Raw genomic sequence first — 20107 nt, forward strand, 5'->3', positions numbered from 1 at the left:
CTACCCATGCCTGGAGTTACATTTGTTATTCAAGCTGGAAATAATTAAAACAAGAGAAAGTTTAAATGGTTTATAAAATAATATATCTAAAATATCAGAGAAATATGATGATGATTTTAGGCTGCTTTGAAACTGTGATACACAGGAACTTCTTCTCAAGGAATGAAGAGTCCTGAGTATTCATAGAATTTCATGGAGATAGGATACCTATTAATGCAGTGACATTTATGTAGTGACATAATGAAGAGAGGAAAGGGAACCCACAAACCATGACTGTTGAAAACAATCACATTTAAAACATCTAACAGGATTCCCAAGCTGCAATTACCCAGTGTAGTAAATGTGACTTAGTGATTAAAGACTGAAGATAATTATTATTTGTACATGTTTTAAGAACATATACTAATAATGGCTCATTTACAAATACAATTCAATTTCAAGGCAAGCAAGGCAAATACAATTTCTAAATTATTTTTAACCTCTTTTTAGTTTCCAATATACTTTATATATTAGCCTTGCATGTAGTTTTACAGAATTATTCAGAGAATGCCATTTGAACAACAGAATTTGCAATGACTTCATTCACACATATTGAAATACCCTACCTCTGTCTTCCCCATCAGATATTCTTCTTTTGATGCCTTTATCATTTGAATAAAAGCACCAGACTTTGGCTTATTTGCTATCTATACTGAGTTTGCCACTAGGCACAAATTTCCACATCAATTAAAAAAAATTAACAAAAATGAAAAGCAAAGCCCAGCAAATGACTTTTAGGCATATGAAGAATTCTGCCCCAGGTTTCTTGCCTAAAGTCTTCAAGGAGCTACTCTGATTTATAATTTTAGGTCATGGGCATATAAGCTAGTATTTACTTTTGTGGCACCTTTAAAATATACCTGTATTTTGAATGATAGAAACTTGTTATCTGTGTGTGGAGAGTGACTTTTCTGGACTGCCATATTTTATCTTGGTAAATTCTAGCTACAAAATACTTAACCAAAGTTTGATCCATGAATAATTACTTTTACCAGTTGTTACTCTCTGTCAATGGAACACGATACATTGAGACTCTGCAAACACATGGTCAGACATCTGATTGTGAGTTGGGACTTAAATAATCTTCTTTTGACACCCAGGGGAATTCTAGGTTTACCAGATTCATTCTGATAGTTCAGTCATCCATTCAACAAAGGTTCATTGATCATCAGAGTGGTAGACTGTGTGTAAGAGTCCAGGTTTATAGAAATAAAGAGAACTTGGTTACCACTGTGAAAGAATTTAGTCTCCCTGTGATTGTGGTCAGTCTAGTAGATACAACGATACAGTCATTCCCAGACTCAAATCCTGGTTAAATTTTTTGGAGTGGAGCCTGTTTCTATAAATAGGTGGGCATTGCAGAGGAAGAGCTTCCTAGCAGACATCAGATAGCCAGAGCTATTTAGCCACAGCTCTGAGCTTCATCATGCCTTCTGAATAGTGTGCATGATACATATTGCCACAAATTTATTTTGAGATTTAAATAACATACTCTATTTAAAGTCCACTCATGTCACATAGAAAGCAGTTAGTAATTAGTAGGTTTTGTCATCACTATTAATATAAGAAACAATGAGCAAAGTAACATTTTTCCTGAGTATATATAAGTTTTCCAGGGTAGAACATTTTCTTGAACAACTTAACATGTGACCTCAAGTCTGATAGCTGAAGCACTACAAAGAGCTAGACTTGGCTGGCCTTTGGTCTTCAGTCCATGAATCCAAAGGAGGTCATAAAGGGGCTACCCTAGGGCATGGCCAGACCATCCCAGGCTGAGCACCTCCAACAGCTCAGTCTAGATGCACTGAGCAGGGAGTTTGCAACAGGTACTAGGGAAGAGGAAAAGAACCCAAGGAAATGAAATGTTAGCCAAGGAATTTGATGGGATGTGTGGGAATAGTGTCCTGGAGAAATTCCTAAAGACCTAGAACACAACAAGTGGTGCAGAAGGTACTCAGAGCACCTAATCAACCCAGACAAAAGAAAAACATGGTGAATTTTTGACTTACTATATAAATTTTACAGTTACCTATAGATAGGTTCTGTCACTTTGAGGGCTGATGGCAGCCTATTCTAGTTTACACAGCTTGTAGGTTGCCGAGCCAGGATTCAAACCCAAGTCTGTCTAATTCTAAAGCTCATATTGATAACCAATGTCTGTGGTTTCAAAAAAAAACATATTTGTGTGGAACTAGAAACAAAGACAATTTATGAAGAGAATTTTATAGAGAAATTTCTAACGGCCATGCCTGAAGAAGTATAGGCAAGAGCATTGGAAATGTTCAGTGCTGTTTGCTCTTTGGCTGGCAGAAAAAAATATTTTAGGAGAGTTAAATATTAGAATCAGTAGAGGGTCTGCCATGCATGTGAGTTACTAGTGTGGTAGACCCTCTGAAGTTTACTTGGATCAACATGGCTTCCTGTTAATATCTGTGTGATTGAGTAGAAGGTAGAAGATACCGTCTCTGCTTCAGTTTACTCATCTTTCAAATGGGGCTAGGTAATAAAAGACCCTTCTTCATAGGGTTGCTGTAAGAACTGCATGAGACAGTATATGTAGTCGTGTAGAAGAGTCTGTGGCACATTTAGTAAATGTTGACATTATTATATATTTTCAGAAATTCAGGAATGAGAAACTAGATCCATAGACTATCTTGTCATTGATAATATCCCACAAAAATAAATTATCTGATCATTTGCAATCTCTGCATGCTTAAGAGGAGTTTTAAATGCTTCATCAAGGAATAGACTAGTCTTGATTTTACAACCAAGTCTGCCAAGCAGCATAGTCCATCACAGTCCAGTCCACTGAGGGCTGGTCAGCTCCATTTAGATGTTTCAGAGGCAGGTTGACTCAACATGGACAGACCTGAACTCATTTCATCCCCATGCCCTTGCTTCTTCTATATTTTTTTTCCCTCCCTGAAGAGTAGAGCAATATACCTCCTTACACAAGTTAGAAATCAATGTCACCCTTGATTCTTCAGACTGTCTTCATGCCCTAATAATAATAATAAAAAAAAACTACCAAGGCTTGCAACTTATAACCACATGTCTTTAATCCTTCCTGTCCTCTACCATAGCTCTTCTTGGCCCTAGTCCTCGTTCATTCACACATACCATCTGTGTGGCTGCCAGAGTGTTATCTAGAAGCACAGTCTGACAATGATGCTTCCTTGGTGAAAATCCATCAATCCCACCTCCCCCCCCCAACCCCCCTCCCCACATACACACTCTTCTATGATTCTCAAACACATTTGGGACAAATATCTGAAGTCCTAAAGCAGTCATACAGAGGCTTCCATAATCTGACCATTTTGACCTCTCCAACCTTACCATGCATCATTCTCTGCCTCATACTTGTTTATCAATCAAAATCTAATTGATTATAATCCTCATGCAAACTCATGCTGGTCTCACTTTTGTATCTTTGCTAATGCTGTATCTTCTGTTTGGAGGGCACTTTCCCAGTGACCAAAAGCTTTCAGACTTAGTTTAGTCTTAGCTATCTTAGGAAGTGTTCTTTAAGCTATCTGCCTGATTAGGGATCTTTGTTCTCTCATAGAAACCTTTATCATATCTGTATCATTTCCCTGACTATAATATTAAATCTACCATTAGCTCTCTGAGCACACTCCATAACTACCTTCTCTTTGCATTCATTAGATCATAGCCCATAACCTATATCCCACTGGAAATATGTGGGTGCATTTTCAACTGTCATAATGACTAGGAGGCACTACAGGTATTAAATGGCCAAGGGCAGAAATCATACATTCTGCATTGGTTGGGACAGGCCCATAAGAGGAAGAGCTGTTCTACCCCAAATTCCAAAAATACCTCCTGTAAGAAATTGTGCACTAGATTATACACACCATGAAGGAAATTTACCTTGAGGGTTCAAAACATAGTTGGATTTCACCACAACCTTCCGAAACCAGATCTCAGACAAGTTGGTCTTAGGCTTGTATATGTTTAAACAGTTTTCCAAGTAACTCTGATGTGCCCTCCTGTTTAAGTCACTAATGTAGCCCTGTGTTTTTTCTTTTTACTCTGACCAACAAAAAGCTCAGATTTAATGTCCAAAAGGATTAATATTTCTATCTTCCTCTTGGAAGATTTATTTATTCCTCGTGTCCCACTAGGTTTTTTTTTTCTGTAAATCTCCGTAATATATTTTGAATGTGTTCCCAGCATAAATGCTGACTAGTAAAAATAATTGCAATAAATTCTGTTAAGAATTTGAGTGAGGATGTACACTGGGTCTACTATTGCTTCTCAGAGGCTTACCAAGAGAAATGAAGTGACTTTATCTTCTACACTTCAGGGAATGAGCTGCTACCTTTCCTGACTGGGGTAGGTAGGCTGATGCAGTGGGGGAGGAACAGGATTAGATTATTCAGAATGGCTATCAGGGCTTTTGAATAATTCCCTATCCAGGCTTACATAAAGGACCACAGAGGAGATCTAGAGCAGGAGTTGGAAAACTTTGGCTGCGGGACAAATCCAGCTCACAGCCTGTTTTTGCAAATAAACTTTTATTGGAATACAGTCACGGGAACATAGGTATTGTCTATGTTTTTTGTTTGTTTGTTTGTTTTGTGCTACTACAGCAGGTAAGAGTAGTTGCAATGGAGACCATATGGCCTGCAAAACCTAAAATATTTACTAGGTGGCCCTTGCAGGAAATTTCTGCTGGCTTCTATTCTAAAAAAAAAAAAAAGTTTTCAGCAAAAAGCCGGCAGAAAACTAAGTGTTCAACATAATACTCCTAACTTTTTATTTAACCATGTTAGTACATCAAAACAAATTGTCAGCTGTTATCACCAGAATAGAATTCCTAAGTAAGAGCTACTTTCATTTTCAAGAATGTTGTATCTTAAGCTACAGTTGTTTCTGAACCAAACCAACCTACTGAAACTGGGTTTTGGTGAAGGATTACTCCCACCACAGCATTTATTTGCAAGAAGAGGCAGCTATGCTCAAAAGACCTGAAATCCTCAATGGCTTTCAGGGAAGAGTTTCTAAAGGCAATATTTGGGGTAAGGATATCAGGGTGCATGACTTTCTTCTGATTGGTTGGTGATGAGGTAACTGGGTGATGTTTTGGGAATCTCAATCATCCACCTTCTGGCTCCAACCAGTCTGGGGTCTGCATGCTGTGGTCAGCATGTTGTCACCATCCTGCACCTGGATAAGGGTGTGGGTGTCTTAGATTCTGCAGAACAACTCAAAGATATGCATCAGATTGTTATGTATATCCCTTGAGGAGGAACTAGGACTCTCTTCTATCCTTGAACTATTGTTTAAACTATCATTAGTTTTCTTGCTTGACTGCTTTTCCTTTGTTTCCCTATTACCTCACTTCCCTAATTAGTAAGTGCTCAAGTCTGCCCTTTGGAACTCAGGAAAGGCCTAGGAGACTAAAGCATTTTTCTGCAAACAAGAAACAGGAACACAGAAGGGCTTTTCCTCATGTTGGTTATGAATCACTTTATAAAATAGCATTTATGCACCAGCTATTTGATCCTAAGCAAAAGTGATTTTGCTGGCAAAACTGCTTTTTTCTATTTATCTACTTTGGATACTGTGCCTTTATCACATTCTCTGCAATTTTTAGTCATTTTTGTTACATTTTTAGATATAACCTTTTTACTGTGGTGTTACTAACCATAGGTAATCCACATTTTAAAATTGTCCCATATTGCTTATAGGGTAGTATATCAGCCCTTACTTTAGTCTGATTATTAAAGTCCTGATACTTGATGTTAACATATATCTGCTTGTATTTGATTTTATTGTATTTTGTTATAATAATGTAGATTGGGTCACTTATCTTGCAGAGAACTAACATGTACATTTTTCATTTTACATGATAAATATTTTAATTTCTTCTGTGTAAAAATCTGGCATTGTCACATATGATGGACTCTGAAAATTTAATGCTTGTGAACACATTGTCTCTCTTTGAAAAAGTAGCTGGAAATAGTTGCAGCTTAGCATTTGCTAATTGTTGAATCTCAGACCCTAGAACAGTGCCTAGCATATATGGGGCCCACAATGAGTACTTGTTGAATGATAGCTAAATTAATAATGCATTTTCATTTTATAATTTTTATAAATAAGTGTTGGTGGGAACAAAGCACTGAAATACTCATTCCAACCATAAATTTTCCACATTCTCTTGTTGGGCCCTTTGTAAGTTTTTAATGGAAATGTTGCCCATTTGAAATCAACTTGTGATAAAAACACCTCTGTGTGGTGACCTTAATGAGCAATGGACCAGATGGATGTGAAAGCTTGTTTTGTTGTTTTGTTATTATAAATTCTTAGGATATTCTTGAGCAGACACTTTCATTTATTTCACTGCTTTTGAGCTCAGATTGTTATATTTTAGTAGTGCGTTTGTAGAGAATGTAGATCACTCTTAATGAATATGATAAAACTCTATCAACAGACCATGAATAATTAATAATTTTCTTTACCCTTTGAAACAAGAATGTCACAAAAGGAGAGAATAAAAAAGAAGTTCTTGTCATTCCTTTTGAACTTTATATTTCTTGGGTTCTTATTGTCAAACCTTAAATCTAAAAGTCCATAAAGTTTTCAAATCTCTGCTCAAATGACCCCCTCTCCACCCGCCCTCACCTCACCACCACCCTATGGCCACTGCTTTTGCAACACCCTGTTTCTCAGCCTTTTCTTTCCAAAATCCTGGCCTTCTGTAAAGTTGAGTTCTTTCTGTCAGTTATGCGTTGTGCATTTCTATACTGGCTTCATTTAAATCAGGATAAAGCTAAAGTCTTTAACTAGGAAAACAGTTTTAGGATTTAAAAGATCAACTTTAATTATATGGAAAATGCACTTTTGTGGAATACCTTATATCTTAATGAGGTATAAATCACTGTTTATGCTTTTTTGTTGTTGTTGTTAAACCTTTGTGTTTCCTTTAAACTACCATTGGAGCTGTATACTGGAACATTTTTAAGTGCAAGTAAAATAAAACACATTATATATTTATTTATTAAGGTTAAGTTTTAAGTCGATCCTATCTGAGTAATGACAGCAGTGTAAGCATCAGCAAAGTATGTGGAACGGCTTAGATGCTACTACAGAAACGCCTGCAGCTGTCTTTTCTGCTTTGCATTAGTAAAACACTACTAATTCCAATTTCTCTATTACACATTTCTGATTCACTGGATATAAAAACTCATACTGAAGCACATTCAATTAACTGTGATTTAGGCTATTGATGTAATGAGGATGGGTGAAAAAGAAAATAGGAAGAAAATAATTACTGAAATAGAGAATTTTTGGCAGGATTGATAACTACTGATGTAAAACTGAAAGGATGTGAATGATGAAATTCTACTGGACCAAAATAATCCTCCCCTTTTGTTAAGTGAAGAATGGCATCTAGCTCTAAATTATAACACCAGCCGCAGTGGATATTCATTGTGGATTACTCAATAATGGTGCCACTTTCACAGTCTGAGGATCTGAAACTCTTTGCTTTGAATCTGAATTGAGACAAAATACAAGAAAGATGGCAGATATGGTAAATCCAGTTGCCCTTCCTGTTGGGGGAACATCGTTAACTGATTAAATCTACTCCTGTGACTGTCCAGCTGTTAGCCAGCAGTGTGAGCGATAGTTTAATTTAAGAAGATAAAGTATAGAATGAATTTGATCCTGAGAATACAGAAAGCAGTAATTGATATTAAGGTAAGAGGAACAAGAAATAATTTCTCATTTTTAAATGTGGGTAATTCTTTCAGCACTCTGAGTTATCCAATCTATAATTCTCCTTTAATTATTTTTTCTACTGAGTCTAAGTTTTTAACTACTTCAATATTCAAGGAGGTATAGTTTGAACCATATACTAGGAATTAAGTAATACTTAAAGGAGAAAGAAATAAATTAATGTTTTTTTTAATTTTTTAGGTGAATGAAGGACAAGAATGAATCAAAGGCAAATATTTGTTTTACTGACATATGTATTTCAGTGGATTAACTTTTAGGTCATTTTTATTTGTCCACCTTAATTAATCATAGATCAGCTGGGGCTTAAGGGATTTTAGAATAATAATTATATTTCAGTAACCACTCTTCAGAGTAGTAAACTTTTTCAATAAACATTTTTTTTGTTTTTTTCCTATTTGAAATATGTTATGTTTACTATATACCTCCTTTAAGAAAATGCAAATAATATGTAAATTCATCCCCATATATAGGTAGGCTGAGTTAATAGAACATACATTGTAGAAAGGTAAAGATTTTTTTTTTTTACTGTATTAGATATTTTGTATTACTCAAAACACCCATACTTTAACATAGTATTTAGGAAATGGCATGTAGCAGAGAAATATTTTGTAAATGCTGGGGCAGTATGTCTGTTACTTACATTTAGTCACAAATGTTAGTATCTGTCTCTTCCTTTCTCTCTCTGTCTCTGTCTCTCACATATATATGTACATTCATAAATAGTTTCCAGTAGAGTTAACAAATGATAGGATATATGAAAATTAAAGAGAGCAGGAGAAAGGGAAGAATTATATTTCAAAAATTAATTGAAAGGAAATATTAAAAGCAATAGGAAAATAATATTAAACAAAAGGCATTGATAGGTACTATGAATAATCTATAGATACAGGTTTAAGTGGAAATCATAATTTTTTAGAATACTTTAAGAGACCCCATGAATTATAGCATGATAGAAAAGACATAGGTTTTGAAGACAGACAGACATAGTTCTTTTCTCAGCTCCATCACTTTCTGCTAAAAGATGGGACAAGTTACTTAAACTTTTGGCCTCAGTGTTCCCAATTGTACAAGAAAATTAATAACACCCTTCTTTCTGCATTATTGTGTAGCTCCAACTGCAAAATGTATGTCAGGATACAGGCAAATAATAAATGGTGATTGTTACTTTCTAAGGATAAAACTTAGAAACCAATAAATAGGTTGTATAGCAATCATGCAATTTTTAAGGCTGCTGGAACTAGCTTTGTACTTGAAAAAGCTTTTGAGTTTTGCGAACTGTAAACAAGGAGATTACCATAAAAAAAAAAAAAAAAAAAGCATTTCCCATATCTCAGATCCTAACCTGGTTTTTCTACTTTTCTAACCCCTAAAATATATACCAAGCCCTGACATGAGTCTCTTTATCGAAAAATCTCATGGTTATATATTATTAGTTTCCTTTCAAGATTTTGTATAGAAATTAGGTTCTTGTAATTTCTCCTAAACTACCCCACACAGTGAATGACTTGGCCTGCATTCCCATTTTTAAGTTTTCCTTAGGGATCATACTACTGGAGAAGCTAGATAATAACAATGATTCAGATAATTTTCACTGATTACACATGACAACTACAGCGGTTTCTGTGAAAGTTATTATAGGTCTGAAATGGTGTGGTTTCTCATTCATTTGATTATATGATTTATCTATCATCTTGCTCTACCATATTCCTTTCTAGATGTTAGTTATGAAGCCAGTAGGGGAGCAGTGGAAGCAGGCTATGGTTCAGTATGGAGCTTTTCATTCTGTTCCCGAAATACTTGTAAAATTATGTCAGTAACCCAAAGGACATCTTAATGGATAGCCTCACAGAAGTAGAAACTATTTTTCTACATTAAGATGAGAGTAAGGTCAGAGATAGACTACAAAACCAAATACAGATAGCGCTTTTCTTTGTCTTTTCTTGCTCTCGATAATTTTAAGAATGAATATTCACTATGAGTTCTATAAAGAAAAAATATTATTTGTCCAAGAAGGGAGAGAAGGGGAAGTTAAAGAGAAATGCTGCTCCATGAGAGTTATCACTGTCCATCTGATTCCTTTCACGTCTGTGTCAGTCATGAAATCAGGAGTCATGAGTTTTTTGATTTGCAGAAATGAATTTGTTAGTGGGTAATCACCTCTTCAACTGTGCAGATATGGAAGAAATTCTGGCCCTCCTTTATTTTCCAGTATCTTTTATCCAGAGGTTAGAAATGTATGCAAGTATGTCCAAATGTTTATTACCTAAACATTCAAAAATTGCAACCCTCTGTAAATGTCTGATATGACTCTCCACTTTGCAGATTTGACTTTTGTAATTGAGACAAAATGGCACATGCCTGTACTAATTTCTATATTAATTTGGCATTGTTTCTGCCCACTGTTGGCTTTATTAAAGGCCCTTCCCCTTGGCAGCCTACTCTTTAGTTTCCAAGTGAAGCTTGTGCGCATTTCTACTCACAGGGGATGCTTGGCAGCTGCTGGACCAGATGCTCCACTGCTGGACACTTTGTCTGATTTGAGTCGAGGGACACGGTTGGGCTGCTTTCGAAATATTTAATTTATCCAGATGCCACAGTCTTCAATGTGTTGTCAGTTGTGATGAATTTATTCCATACTTAATATTTGCAGATATTACAATGTGAAAATCTTTCTTAAGATCCATATATTAAAAAATAATGTACTTTTCAATTTTTTTTTTGTTTTCCAGTTCATTGTTTTCTGCTTCTATATTAAATAATTCCTCTTCCTAGTTAATTTTGTGTTTCTTTTTTGTTTGTTTGTTTAACATCTTTATTGGAATATAATTGCTTTACAATGTTGTGTTAGTTTCTCCTCTATAACAAAGTGAATCAGCTATATGTACACTTATATCCCCATATACTCTCCTTCTTGCGGCTCCCTCCCACCCTTCCTATCCCACATCTCTGGGTGGTCACAAAGCACCGAGCTGATCTCCCTGTGCTATGTGGCTGCTTCCCGCTAGCTATCTATTTTACATTTGGTAGTGTATATATGTGCCACATTCTCACTTCGTCCCAGCTTACCCCTCCCCCACTCCCCGTGTCCTCAAGTCCATTCTCTATGTCTGTGTCTTTATTCCTGTCCTGCTCGTAGGTTCTTCATAACCATTTTTTTTTAGATTCCATATATATATGTGTTAGCATATGGTATTTTTTATCTCTTTCTGACTTACTTCACTGTCTGACAGACTCTAGGTCCATTCACATCATTAAAAATAACTCAATTTCATTTTTTATGGCTGAGTAATATTCCATTCTATATAAGTGTCACATCTTCTTTATCCATTCATCAGTTGATGGACACTTAGGTTGCTTCCATGTCCTGGCTATTGTAAATAGTGCTGCCATGAACATTGTGGTACATGACTCCTTTTTTTTTTACTTTTGGCTGCGTTGGGTCTTGTTTGCTCTGCGTGGGGCTTTCTCTAGTTGTGGTGAGTGGGGGCTACTCTTCATTGTGATGCGTGGCCTTCTCACTGTGGTAGCTTCTCTTTCTGTGGAGCATGGGTTCTAGGCACATGGGCTTCAGTAGTTGTGGTGCATGGGCTTAGTTGCTCCATGGCATGTGGGATCTTCCCAGACCAGGGCTCAAACCCGTGTCCCCTGCATTTGCAGGCAGATTCTCAACCACTGCACCACCAGGGAAGCCCACATGACTCTTTTTGAATTATGGTTTTCTCAGGGTATATGCCCAGTAGTGGGATTGTTGGGTCATATGGTGGTTCTATTGTTAGTTTTGTAAGGAACCTCCATACTGTTCTCTATAGTGGCTGTATGAATTTACATTCCCAGCAACAGTGCAAGAGGGTTCCCTTTTCTCCACACCCTCTCCAGCATTTGTTTTTGTAGATTTTTAAATCATGACCATTCTGACTGGGGTGGGGTGATACCTCATTGCAGTTTGATTTGCAATTCTCTAATGATGAGTGATGTTGAGCATCCTTTGATGAGTTTGTTGGCAATCTGTATATCTTCTTTGGAGAGATGTCTATTTAGGTCTACTGCCCATTTTTGGATTGGGTTGTTTTTTTGATATTGAGCTGCATGAACTGCTAGCATATTTTGGAGATTAATCCTTTGTCAGTTGTTTCATTTGCAAATATTTTCTCCCATTCTGAAGGTTGTCTTTTCATATTGTTTATGGTTTCCTTTGCTGTGCAAAAGCTTTTAAGTTTCATTAGGTCACATTTGTTTATTTTTGTTTTTATTTCCATTTCTATATGAGGTGAGTCAAAAAGGATCTTGCTGTGATTTATGGCACAGTGTTGTGCCTATGTTTTCCTCTGAGAGTTTTAGAGTGTCTGGCCTTATATTTAGGTCTTTAATCCATGTTGAGTTTATTTTTGTGTATGGTGTTAAGGAGTGCTCTAATTTAGTTTTGAAATGTAACTAATCCATTTAGGTCTTTAATCCATTTTGAGTTTATTTTTGTGTATGATGTTAGGGAGTGTTCTAATTTCATGCTTTTACATGTAGCTGTCCAGTTTTCCCAACACCACTTATTGAAGAGGCTGTCTTTTCTGCATTGTATATTCTTGCCTCCTTTGTCAAAGATAAGGTGACCATATGTGTGTGGGTTTATCTCAGGGATTTCTATCCTGTTCCATTGATCGATGTTACTGTTTTTGTGCCGGTAACATACTGTCTTGATTACCATAGCTTTGTAGTACAGTCTGAAGTCAGGGAGCTTGATTCCTCTAGTTCCATTTTTCTTTCTCAAGATCACTTTGGCTATTAGGGGTCTTTTGTGTTTCTATACAAATTGTGAAATTTTTTGTTTTATTTCTGTGAAAAATGCCATTGGTAGTTTGATAAGGATTACATTGAATCTGTAGATTGCTTTGGGTAGTAGCATCATTTTCACAATGTTGATTCTTCCAATCCAAGAACATGCTATATCTCTCCATCTGTTTGTATCATCTTTAATTTCTTTCCTCAGTGCCTTATAGTGTTCGGCATACAGGTCTTTTGCTTCCTTAGGTAGGTTTATTCCTAGGTATTTTATTCTTTTTGTTGCAGTGGTAAATGGGAGTGTTTCCTTAATTTCTCTTTCAGATTTTTCATCATTAGTGTGTAGGAATGCAAGAGATTTCTGTGCTTTAATTTGTATCCTGCAACCTTACCAAATTCATTGGTTAGCTCTAGTATTTTTCTGGTGGCATCTTTAGGATTCTTTATGGATAGTATTAGGTCATCTGCAAAGAGTGACAGTTTTACTGCTTCTTTTCCTATTTGGATTCATTTCATTTCTTTTCCTTCTCTGATTGTTGTGACTAAAACATCCAAAACTATATTAAAAATAGTGGTGAGAGTGGGCAAGCTTGTCTTGTTCCTGATCTTAGTGGAAATGGTTTCAGTTTTTCACCATTGAGAATGATGTTGACTGTGGGTTTGTCATATATAGTCTCTATTATGTTGAGTTAAGTTCCCTCTATGCCTACTTTCTGGAGGGTTTTCATCATAAATGGGTGTTGAATTTTGTCAAAAGCTTTTTCTGCATCTATTGAGATGATCATATGGTTTTTCTCCTTCAATTTGTTAATATGATGTATCACATTGATTGATTTGTGTATAGTGAAGAATCCTTGCATTCCTGGGAAAAATCTCACTTGATCATGGTGTATGATCCTTTTAATGTGCTGTTGGATTCTGTTTGCTAGTATTTTCTTGAGGATTTTTGCATCTATGTTCATCAGAAATACTGGACTGTAGTTTTATATGTTTGTGACATCTTTGTGTGGTTTGGTGTCAGGGTGATGGTGACCTCATAGAATGAGTTTGGGTGTGTTCCTCCCTCTGCTATATTTTGGAAGAGTTTGAGAAGGATAAGTGTTAGCTCTTCTATAAATATTTGGTAGAAATCGCCTGTGAAGCCATCTCTTCCTGGGCTTTTGTTTGTTGGAAGATTTTTAATCACACTTTCAATTTCAGTGCTTGTGATTGGTCTGTTTATATTTTCTATTTTTCTTGGTTCAGTCTTGGAAGGTTGTGCTTTTCTAAGAATTTGTTCATTTCTTCTAGGTTGTTCATTTTATTGGCATTGAATTGCTTGTAGTAATCCCTCTTGATCCTTTGTATTTCTGCAGTGTCAGTTGTTACTTCTCCTTTTTTATTTCTAATTCTGTTGATTTGAGTTCTCCCTTTTTTTCTTGATGAGTCTGGCTAATGGTTTAGCAATTTTGTTTATCTTCTCAAAAAACCAGCTTTTAGTTTTATTGATCTTTGCTATCACTTCCTTCATTTCTTTTTCATTTTTTTCTGATCTGATCTTTATGATTTCTTTCTTTCTGCTAAGTTTGGGTTATTTTTTTTTTCTTCCTACTCTAATTTCTTTTGGTGTAAGGTTAGGTTATTTATTTGAGATATTTCTTGAGGCAGGATTGTATTGCTATAAACTTCCCTCGTAGAACTGCTATTGCTGCATCACATTTGTTTTGGGTTGTCGTGTTTTAACTGTCAATCTTCTCTAGGTATTTTTTGATTTCCTCTTTGATTTCTCCAGTGATCTCTTGGCTATTTAGTAGTGTATTGTTTCACCTCCATTTGTTTGTATTTTTTATAGTTTGTTTCCTGTAATTGATATCTAGTCTCATAACATTGTGGTCTGAAAAGATACTTGATACAAGTTCAGTTTTCTTACATTTACCAAGGCTTGATTTTTGACCCAAGTTATGATCTATCCTGGAGAATTTTCCATGAGTACTTGAGCAGAAAGTTTATTCTCTTGTTTTTGGATGGAATGTCCTATAACTATCAATATAGTCCATCTTTTTTAATGTATCATTTAAAGCTTGTGTTTCCTTATTTATTTTCATTTTGGATGATCTGTCCATTGGTGAAAGTGGGGTGTTAAAGTCTCCTATATTATTATTGTGTTACTATCAATTTCCCCTTTTATGGCTGTTAGCATTTGCCTTATGTATTGAGGTGCTCCTATAGTGGGTGCAGAAATATTTTCAATTTTTATATCTTCTTCTTGGATTGACCCCTTGATCATTATGTAGTATCCTTCTTTGTCTCTTGTAATAATCTTAATTTTAAAGTCATTTTGTCTGATATGAGAATTGCTACTCCAGCTTTCTTTTGATATCTATTTGCATGGAAAATATTTTTCCATCCCCTCACTTTCAGTCTATATTTGTCCCTAGGTCTGAACTGGGTCTCTTCTAGACAGTATATATATATGGGTCTTGTTTTCATATCCATTCAATCAGTCTTTATCTTTTTTTTGGTGCATTTAATCCATTTACATTTAAGATAAATATCGATATGTGTGTTCCTATTACCATTTTTTTAAATTGTTTTGGAGTTGTTATTGTAGGTCTTTTCCTTCTCTTGTGTTTCCTGCCTAGAGAAGTTCCTTTAGCATTTTTGGTAAAGCTGGTTTGGTCATGCTGAATTCTCTTAGCCATTGCTTCCCTGTAAAGGTTTTAATGTCTCCTTCAAATCTGAAGGAGTTCCTAGCTGGGTAGAGTAATCTTGGTTGCAGGTTTTTCCCTTTCATCACTTTAAATATGTCCTGCCACTCCCTTCTGGCTTGCAGAGTTTTTGCTGAACGATCAGCTGTTAACCTTATGGGGATTCCCTTGTATGTTATTTGTTGTGTTTCCCTTGTTGCTTTTAATATTTTTTCTTTGCATTTCATTTTTGATAGTTTGATTAATATGTGTTTTGGCATGTTTCTCATTGGATTTGTTCTGTATGGGGACCTTTGCTCTTCCTGAACTTGATTGACTATTTCCTTTCCCATATTAGGGAGGTTTTCAACTATAATCTCCTCAAATATTTTCTCAGTCTCTTTCTCTTCTTTCTCTGGGACCCTTATAATTCGAATATTGGTACGTTTAATATTGTCACAGAGGTCTCTGAGACTGTCCTCAATTCTTTTCATTCTTTTTTTTTTTTTTTTTTTCCTGCTGTGTGGTAGTTATTTCCACTATTTTATCTTCCAGGTCACTTATCCATTCTTCTGCCTCAGTTTTAATGCTATTGATTCCTTCTTGAGAATTTTTATTTTCATTTATTGTGTTGTTCATTAATTGTTTTTTCTGTAGTTCTTCTAGGTCCTTGTTAAACGTTTTTTGTATTTTCTCTATTCTATTTCCAAGATTTTTGATCATCTTTACTATCATTACTTTGACTTCTTTTTCAGGTAGACTGCCTATTTCCTCTTCATTTGTTTAGTCTTTTTATTTTTACCTTGCCCCTTCATCTGCTGTGTGTTTCTCTCTCTTCTCATTTTGCCTAACTTACTGTGCTTGGAGTCTCCTTTTCCCAGGCTGCAGTTTCATAATTCCTATTGTTTTTGGTGTCTGCCCCCAGTGGGTAAGGTTGGTTCAGTGGGTTGTGTAGGCTTTCTGGTGGAGGGGACTGGTGCCTGTGTCCTGATGCATGAGGCTGGATCTTGTCCTTCTTGTGTGCAGGACTGTGTCTGGTGGTGTGTTTGGGGATGTCTTTGAGCTTATTATGATTTTAGTCAGCCTCTCTGCTAATGGGTAGGGTTGTGTTCCTTTCTTGCTAGTTGTTTAGCATGGGGTGTCCAGCACTGTAGCTTGCTGGTTGTTGAGTGGAGCTGGGTCTTAGCAATGAGACCAGATCTCTGGGAGAGGTCTCATCGATTGATATTTTGTGGGGACAGGAGGTCTCTGGTGGTCCAGTGTCCTGAACTCGGCTCTCCCATCTCAGATGCACAGGCCTGACACCCAGCCGGAGTACCAAGACCCTGTCAGCCACATGGCTCAGAAGAAAAGGGAGAAAATAAGTAAATTAAATTAAATTAATACAGTTCTTAAAATAAAAAATAAAACATATTATTAAAATAAAACAATAAAAAAGTGATTAGAAAAAGGGAGAAACCAAACCAATAAACAAATCCACCAATGATAACAAGCACTCAAAACTAAACTATGATAAAGATAAAAATCCAAAACTAGTCAGTCGCATACAGCAAATCCGAAGTCTATATTTGTTTCCAAAATCCACTGGCTCAAATTTTGGATTATTCATTTGTCTACTCAGGCATTCCTCAGGTGCAGGGTACATCAAGTTGATTGTGGAGATTTAATCTGCTCCTCCTGAGGCTGCATGGAGAAATTTCCCTTTCTCTTATTTTTTCACACAGCTTCTGGGGTTCAGCTTTGGATTTGACCCTGCCTCTGCATGTAGGTCACTCTCTGGCATCTGTCATTTGCCCAGACAGGAGGGGGTTAAAGGAGTGGCTGATTAGGGGGCTCTTGCTCACTGAGGCTAGGGGTGGGAGGGTTATGGAATGTGGGGCATGCCTGCAGTGGCAGAGGCTGTCATGACATTGCAACAGCGTGAGGCACACCGTGTGTTCTCCTGGGAATGTTGTCTGTGGATCATGGAACCCTGGCAGTGGTGGGCTGCACAGACTTCTGGGAAGGTTGGTGTGGATAGTGACCTGTGCTTTCACACAGGATTCTTGGTGGCTACAGCAGCAGCATTATCATTGCATGCCCATCTCTGGTGTCTGAGCTTATAGCCACAGCTTTGTCCCATCTCTGAAGCTTGTTTAGGTGGTGAATCTCCTTTCCTTGTGCAACCTGAAACAATGGACTGTTGACCCTTAAACAGTTCCAGATTTTACCCCATACTCCCTCCTGGCTAGCTGTGGCACACTAGCCCCCTCAGGCTGTGTTCACACAGCCAACCCCAGTCCTCTCCCTGGGATCTGACCTCCAAAACCCAAGCCTCAGTTCCCAGCCCCCACCTGCCCTGGTGGGTGAGCAGACAAGGTCTCAGGCTTGTGAGTGCTGGTCAGCACTGATCCTCTGTGCGGGAATCTCTCTGCTTTGCTGTCTGCACCCCTGTTGCTGCACTCCCCTCCATGGCTCTGAACCTTCCCCCCCATCCACCCCCCCGTCTCCACCAGTGAAGTGACTTCCTAGTGTGTGGAAACTTTTCCTGCTTCACAGCTCCCTCCCAGAGGTGCAGGTCCCATCCCTATTCTTTTTTCTCTGTTTTTTCTGTTTTCTTTTTCCCTACAGAGGTACGTGGGGAGTTTCTTGCCTTTTGGGGAGTCTGAGGTCTTCTGCCAGCATTCAGTAGGTGTCCTGTAGGAGTTGTTGCACATGTAGGTGTATATCTGATGTATTTGTGGGGAGGAATGTGATCTACATTTATTACTCCTCCTCCATCTTGAAGGTCTTCCCTGTGTTTTTTCTTCTAATTTATTAAGATGAGAACTAAGTTCCTAGGTAAACCATATAAACTATAATTTTTTTGCTGAATGTTATTTCCACTCTATCCCAAAAGTTTCATTATTATGTTTTCTACTTTTTATTGTGCTCCAGATTATTTTCACTTGCTCTCTGATCCATAGTTGTTTGAGAATAAATTAATTTTGTTTATGGTTTTACTATTAGTTTCAAATTGATTAGAGTATGGTAAATATATGGCATATAAAAGTCTAGTTTTTAGAATTTTTAAAAGATTTTCTTTCTGACAAAATTCATGTAAATGATTATTGGTGGATAGGTGTGTGCTCTGTGAGAAATACAATTCTCTATCTCAAGTTCAGTAATTAATTATTTAATTCCTGTATATTCATACATATTTGGCTTTGGAATTTTTCAATTCTGAAAGAGGTAGATCTCTCATATAATTCTGTTTGTAGGGTTCTATCTTGCATGTCTTTTTATTTTGCCATTATGTTTTTTAGTGCATTCAGATTTATGCCATATTCTTTATCTATTTCTTTGATATTTTTATCTTTCTATAGTGTATTTTTTTATTCTTTAATTTACTTAATTTATTTCTGAAACAAAATAATTGAATTTCTCATAAACAAAGAAAAAGGTTTACGATGTTAAATAAATACACATTTCCAAATCTTAATTAAAATTGCTTTTAATTTCAGATGTTTTATATGAATTTGCCTCTTCTGCCTTTTTTAGTTGGCCAGATGTCTGTTAGATTATCTTCTTTTTTTTCAATCTTGTCTTGTTTCAAGAAAGTTTCTTGTAAAAGAAAAACATATTGGTAGTTTTTTATTCCCTTTGATCCAATTCAAACATCTCTGATTTAGTGTGATAATTCGTTTCCTTTCAGGGTAAAAATTTATTGTATGTAATAAATAATTTATTAAATTGTTTATTATATAATTTTTTCTTCTACCTTACTATTCATTGTTTATCTTACTTTATTTTTCTATTTTCTGATTTAATGTGTTCATCCAACTTTATTACATGAACATTTTTTTTTGTTCTCTTAAACATTTTTGAGATCTTCTAATAAAAATTATACTGCAGTATTAATTATGACAGTGATACTATTTTGCATACACCTGTTTCAAAATATTATCATGTATTATCACATTTGTCTTATTTATTTGACCTGTACAAGGCACTTACTCTTAGAGAAATGGATTTAGATAAACTGCTCAGTGCCAGTGTGACTTCTATGAATTCCTTGACAGATGGACATTTCTCCTTCATAAACTCTATCTCTTGACAAAGTCTTCATGTTTATTTCATTGCTGGGCAATTCCAATTTTTGCAACGTCTCTTCTTACATAGACGTCCAGAGCTACATAGAGTTATTGTCTAGGACCTAGGACTATTCTAGAATCATTGTTCCTTAATCCAACCTCATATCCAAAGAACACTGTTTCTGAAGATAAAGCCATTTCATTTCTGGGCTTAGATATGTTGGGACCATTGTGATCTCAAACAATTGAAAACACAAAGAGAGGGGAGTAAGGAATCATTTTCTCTGCTCTTTGCTCACCAGTATACTTTTCATTCATGTTCAGTTTATTTTTTCAGTTTTCCTATTAGTTTAAAAACACTGTTATTATTTTCACTATTACAAGCTTCATAACCATAGGAAAAATCACAACACCTCACAGAGACACAGTTTTCTTAAGCTGAAGAAACAAAAATCAAATACAAATAAGAAAAATAATGAGAGTAATCTTGAAAGTCTCCTGGGGTGGTTGTGATAATTAAATAATATTAGTGAGGCATTTGGGAAAATCCTTTTTAAAAATACTAATCCAATTTAAGAAATATAATGAAGAATAGTAGTTTTCTTTATATCTCTTTGAAACTTAAAAAAAAATGTTTAAGTATGTAATTTACGGTGCAACCCTAGTAAGTATACATATAGAAGATGTGACTACTAAAGATAAAGGTAAGTGGTATATTCCTGGACCCTTAAATAGTTTGAAACATACATATGGGATATAATCAGCTGTGAACATTAGAAAATATAATAGAATTGCAAAAGATTTGGAAGCATG

The 20107-nt window shown here is 36.1% G+C and overlaps 1 protein-coding gene across 10 annotated transcripts in view; it reads left to right on the top strand.

Annotated features, from left to right (window-relative positions):
• NAALADL2 (N-acetylated alpha-linked acidic dipeptidase like 2) overlaps positions 1 to 20107 on the top strand; it is a 1532395-nt gene that overhangs the window by 955754 nt on the left and 556534 nt on the right. The gene's annotated exons all lie outside the window — the stretch shown is intronic.

This window comes from Mesoplodon bidens (assembly GCF_964165515.1).
Source record: "Mesoplodon bidens genome assembly, chromosome: 5".
Classification (NCBI taxonomy): Eukaryota; Metazoa; Chordata; class Mammalia; order Artiodactyla; family Ziphiidae; genus Mesoplodon; species Mesoplodon bidens.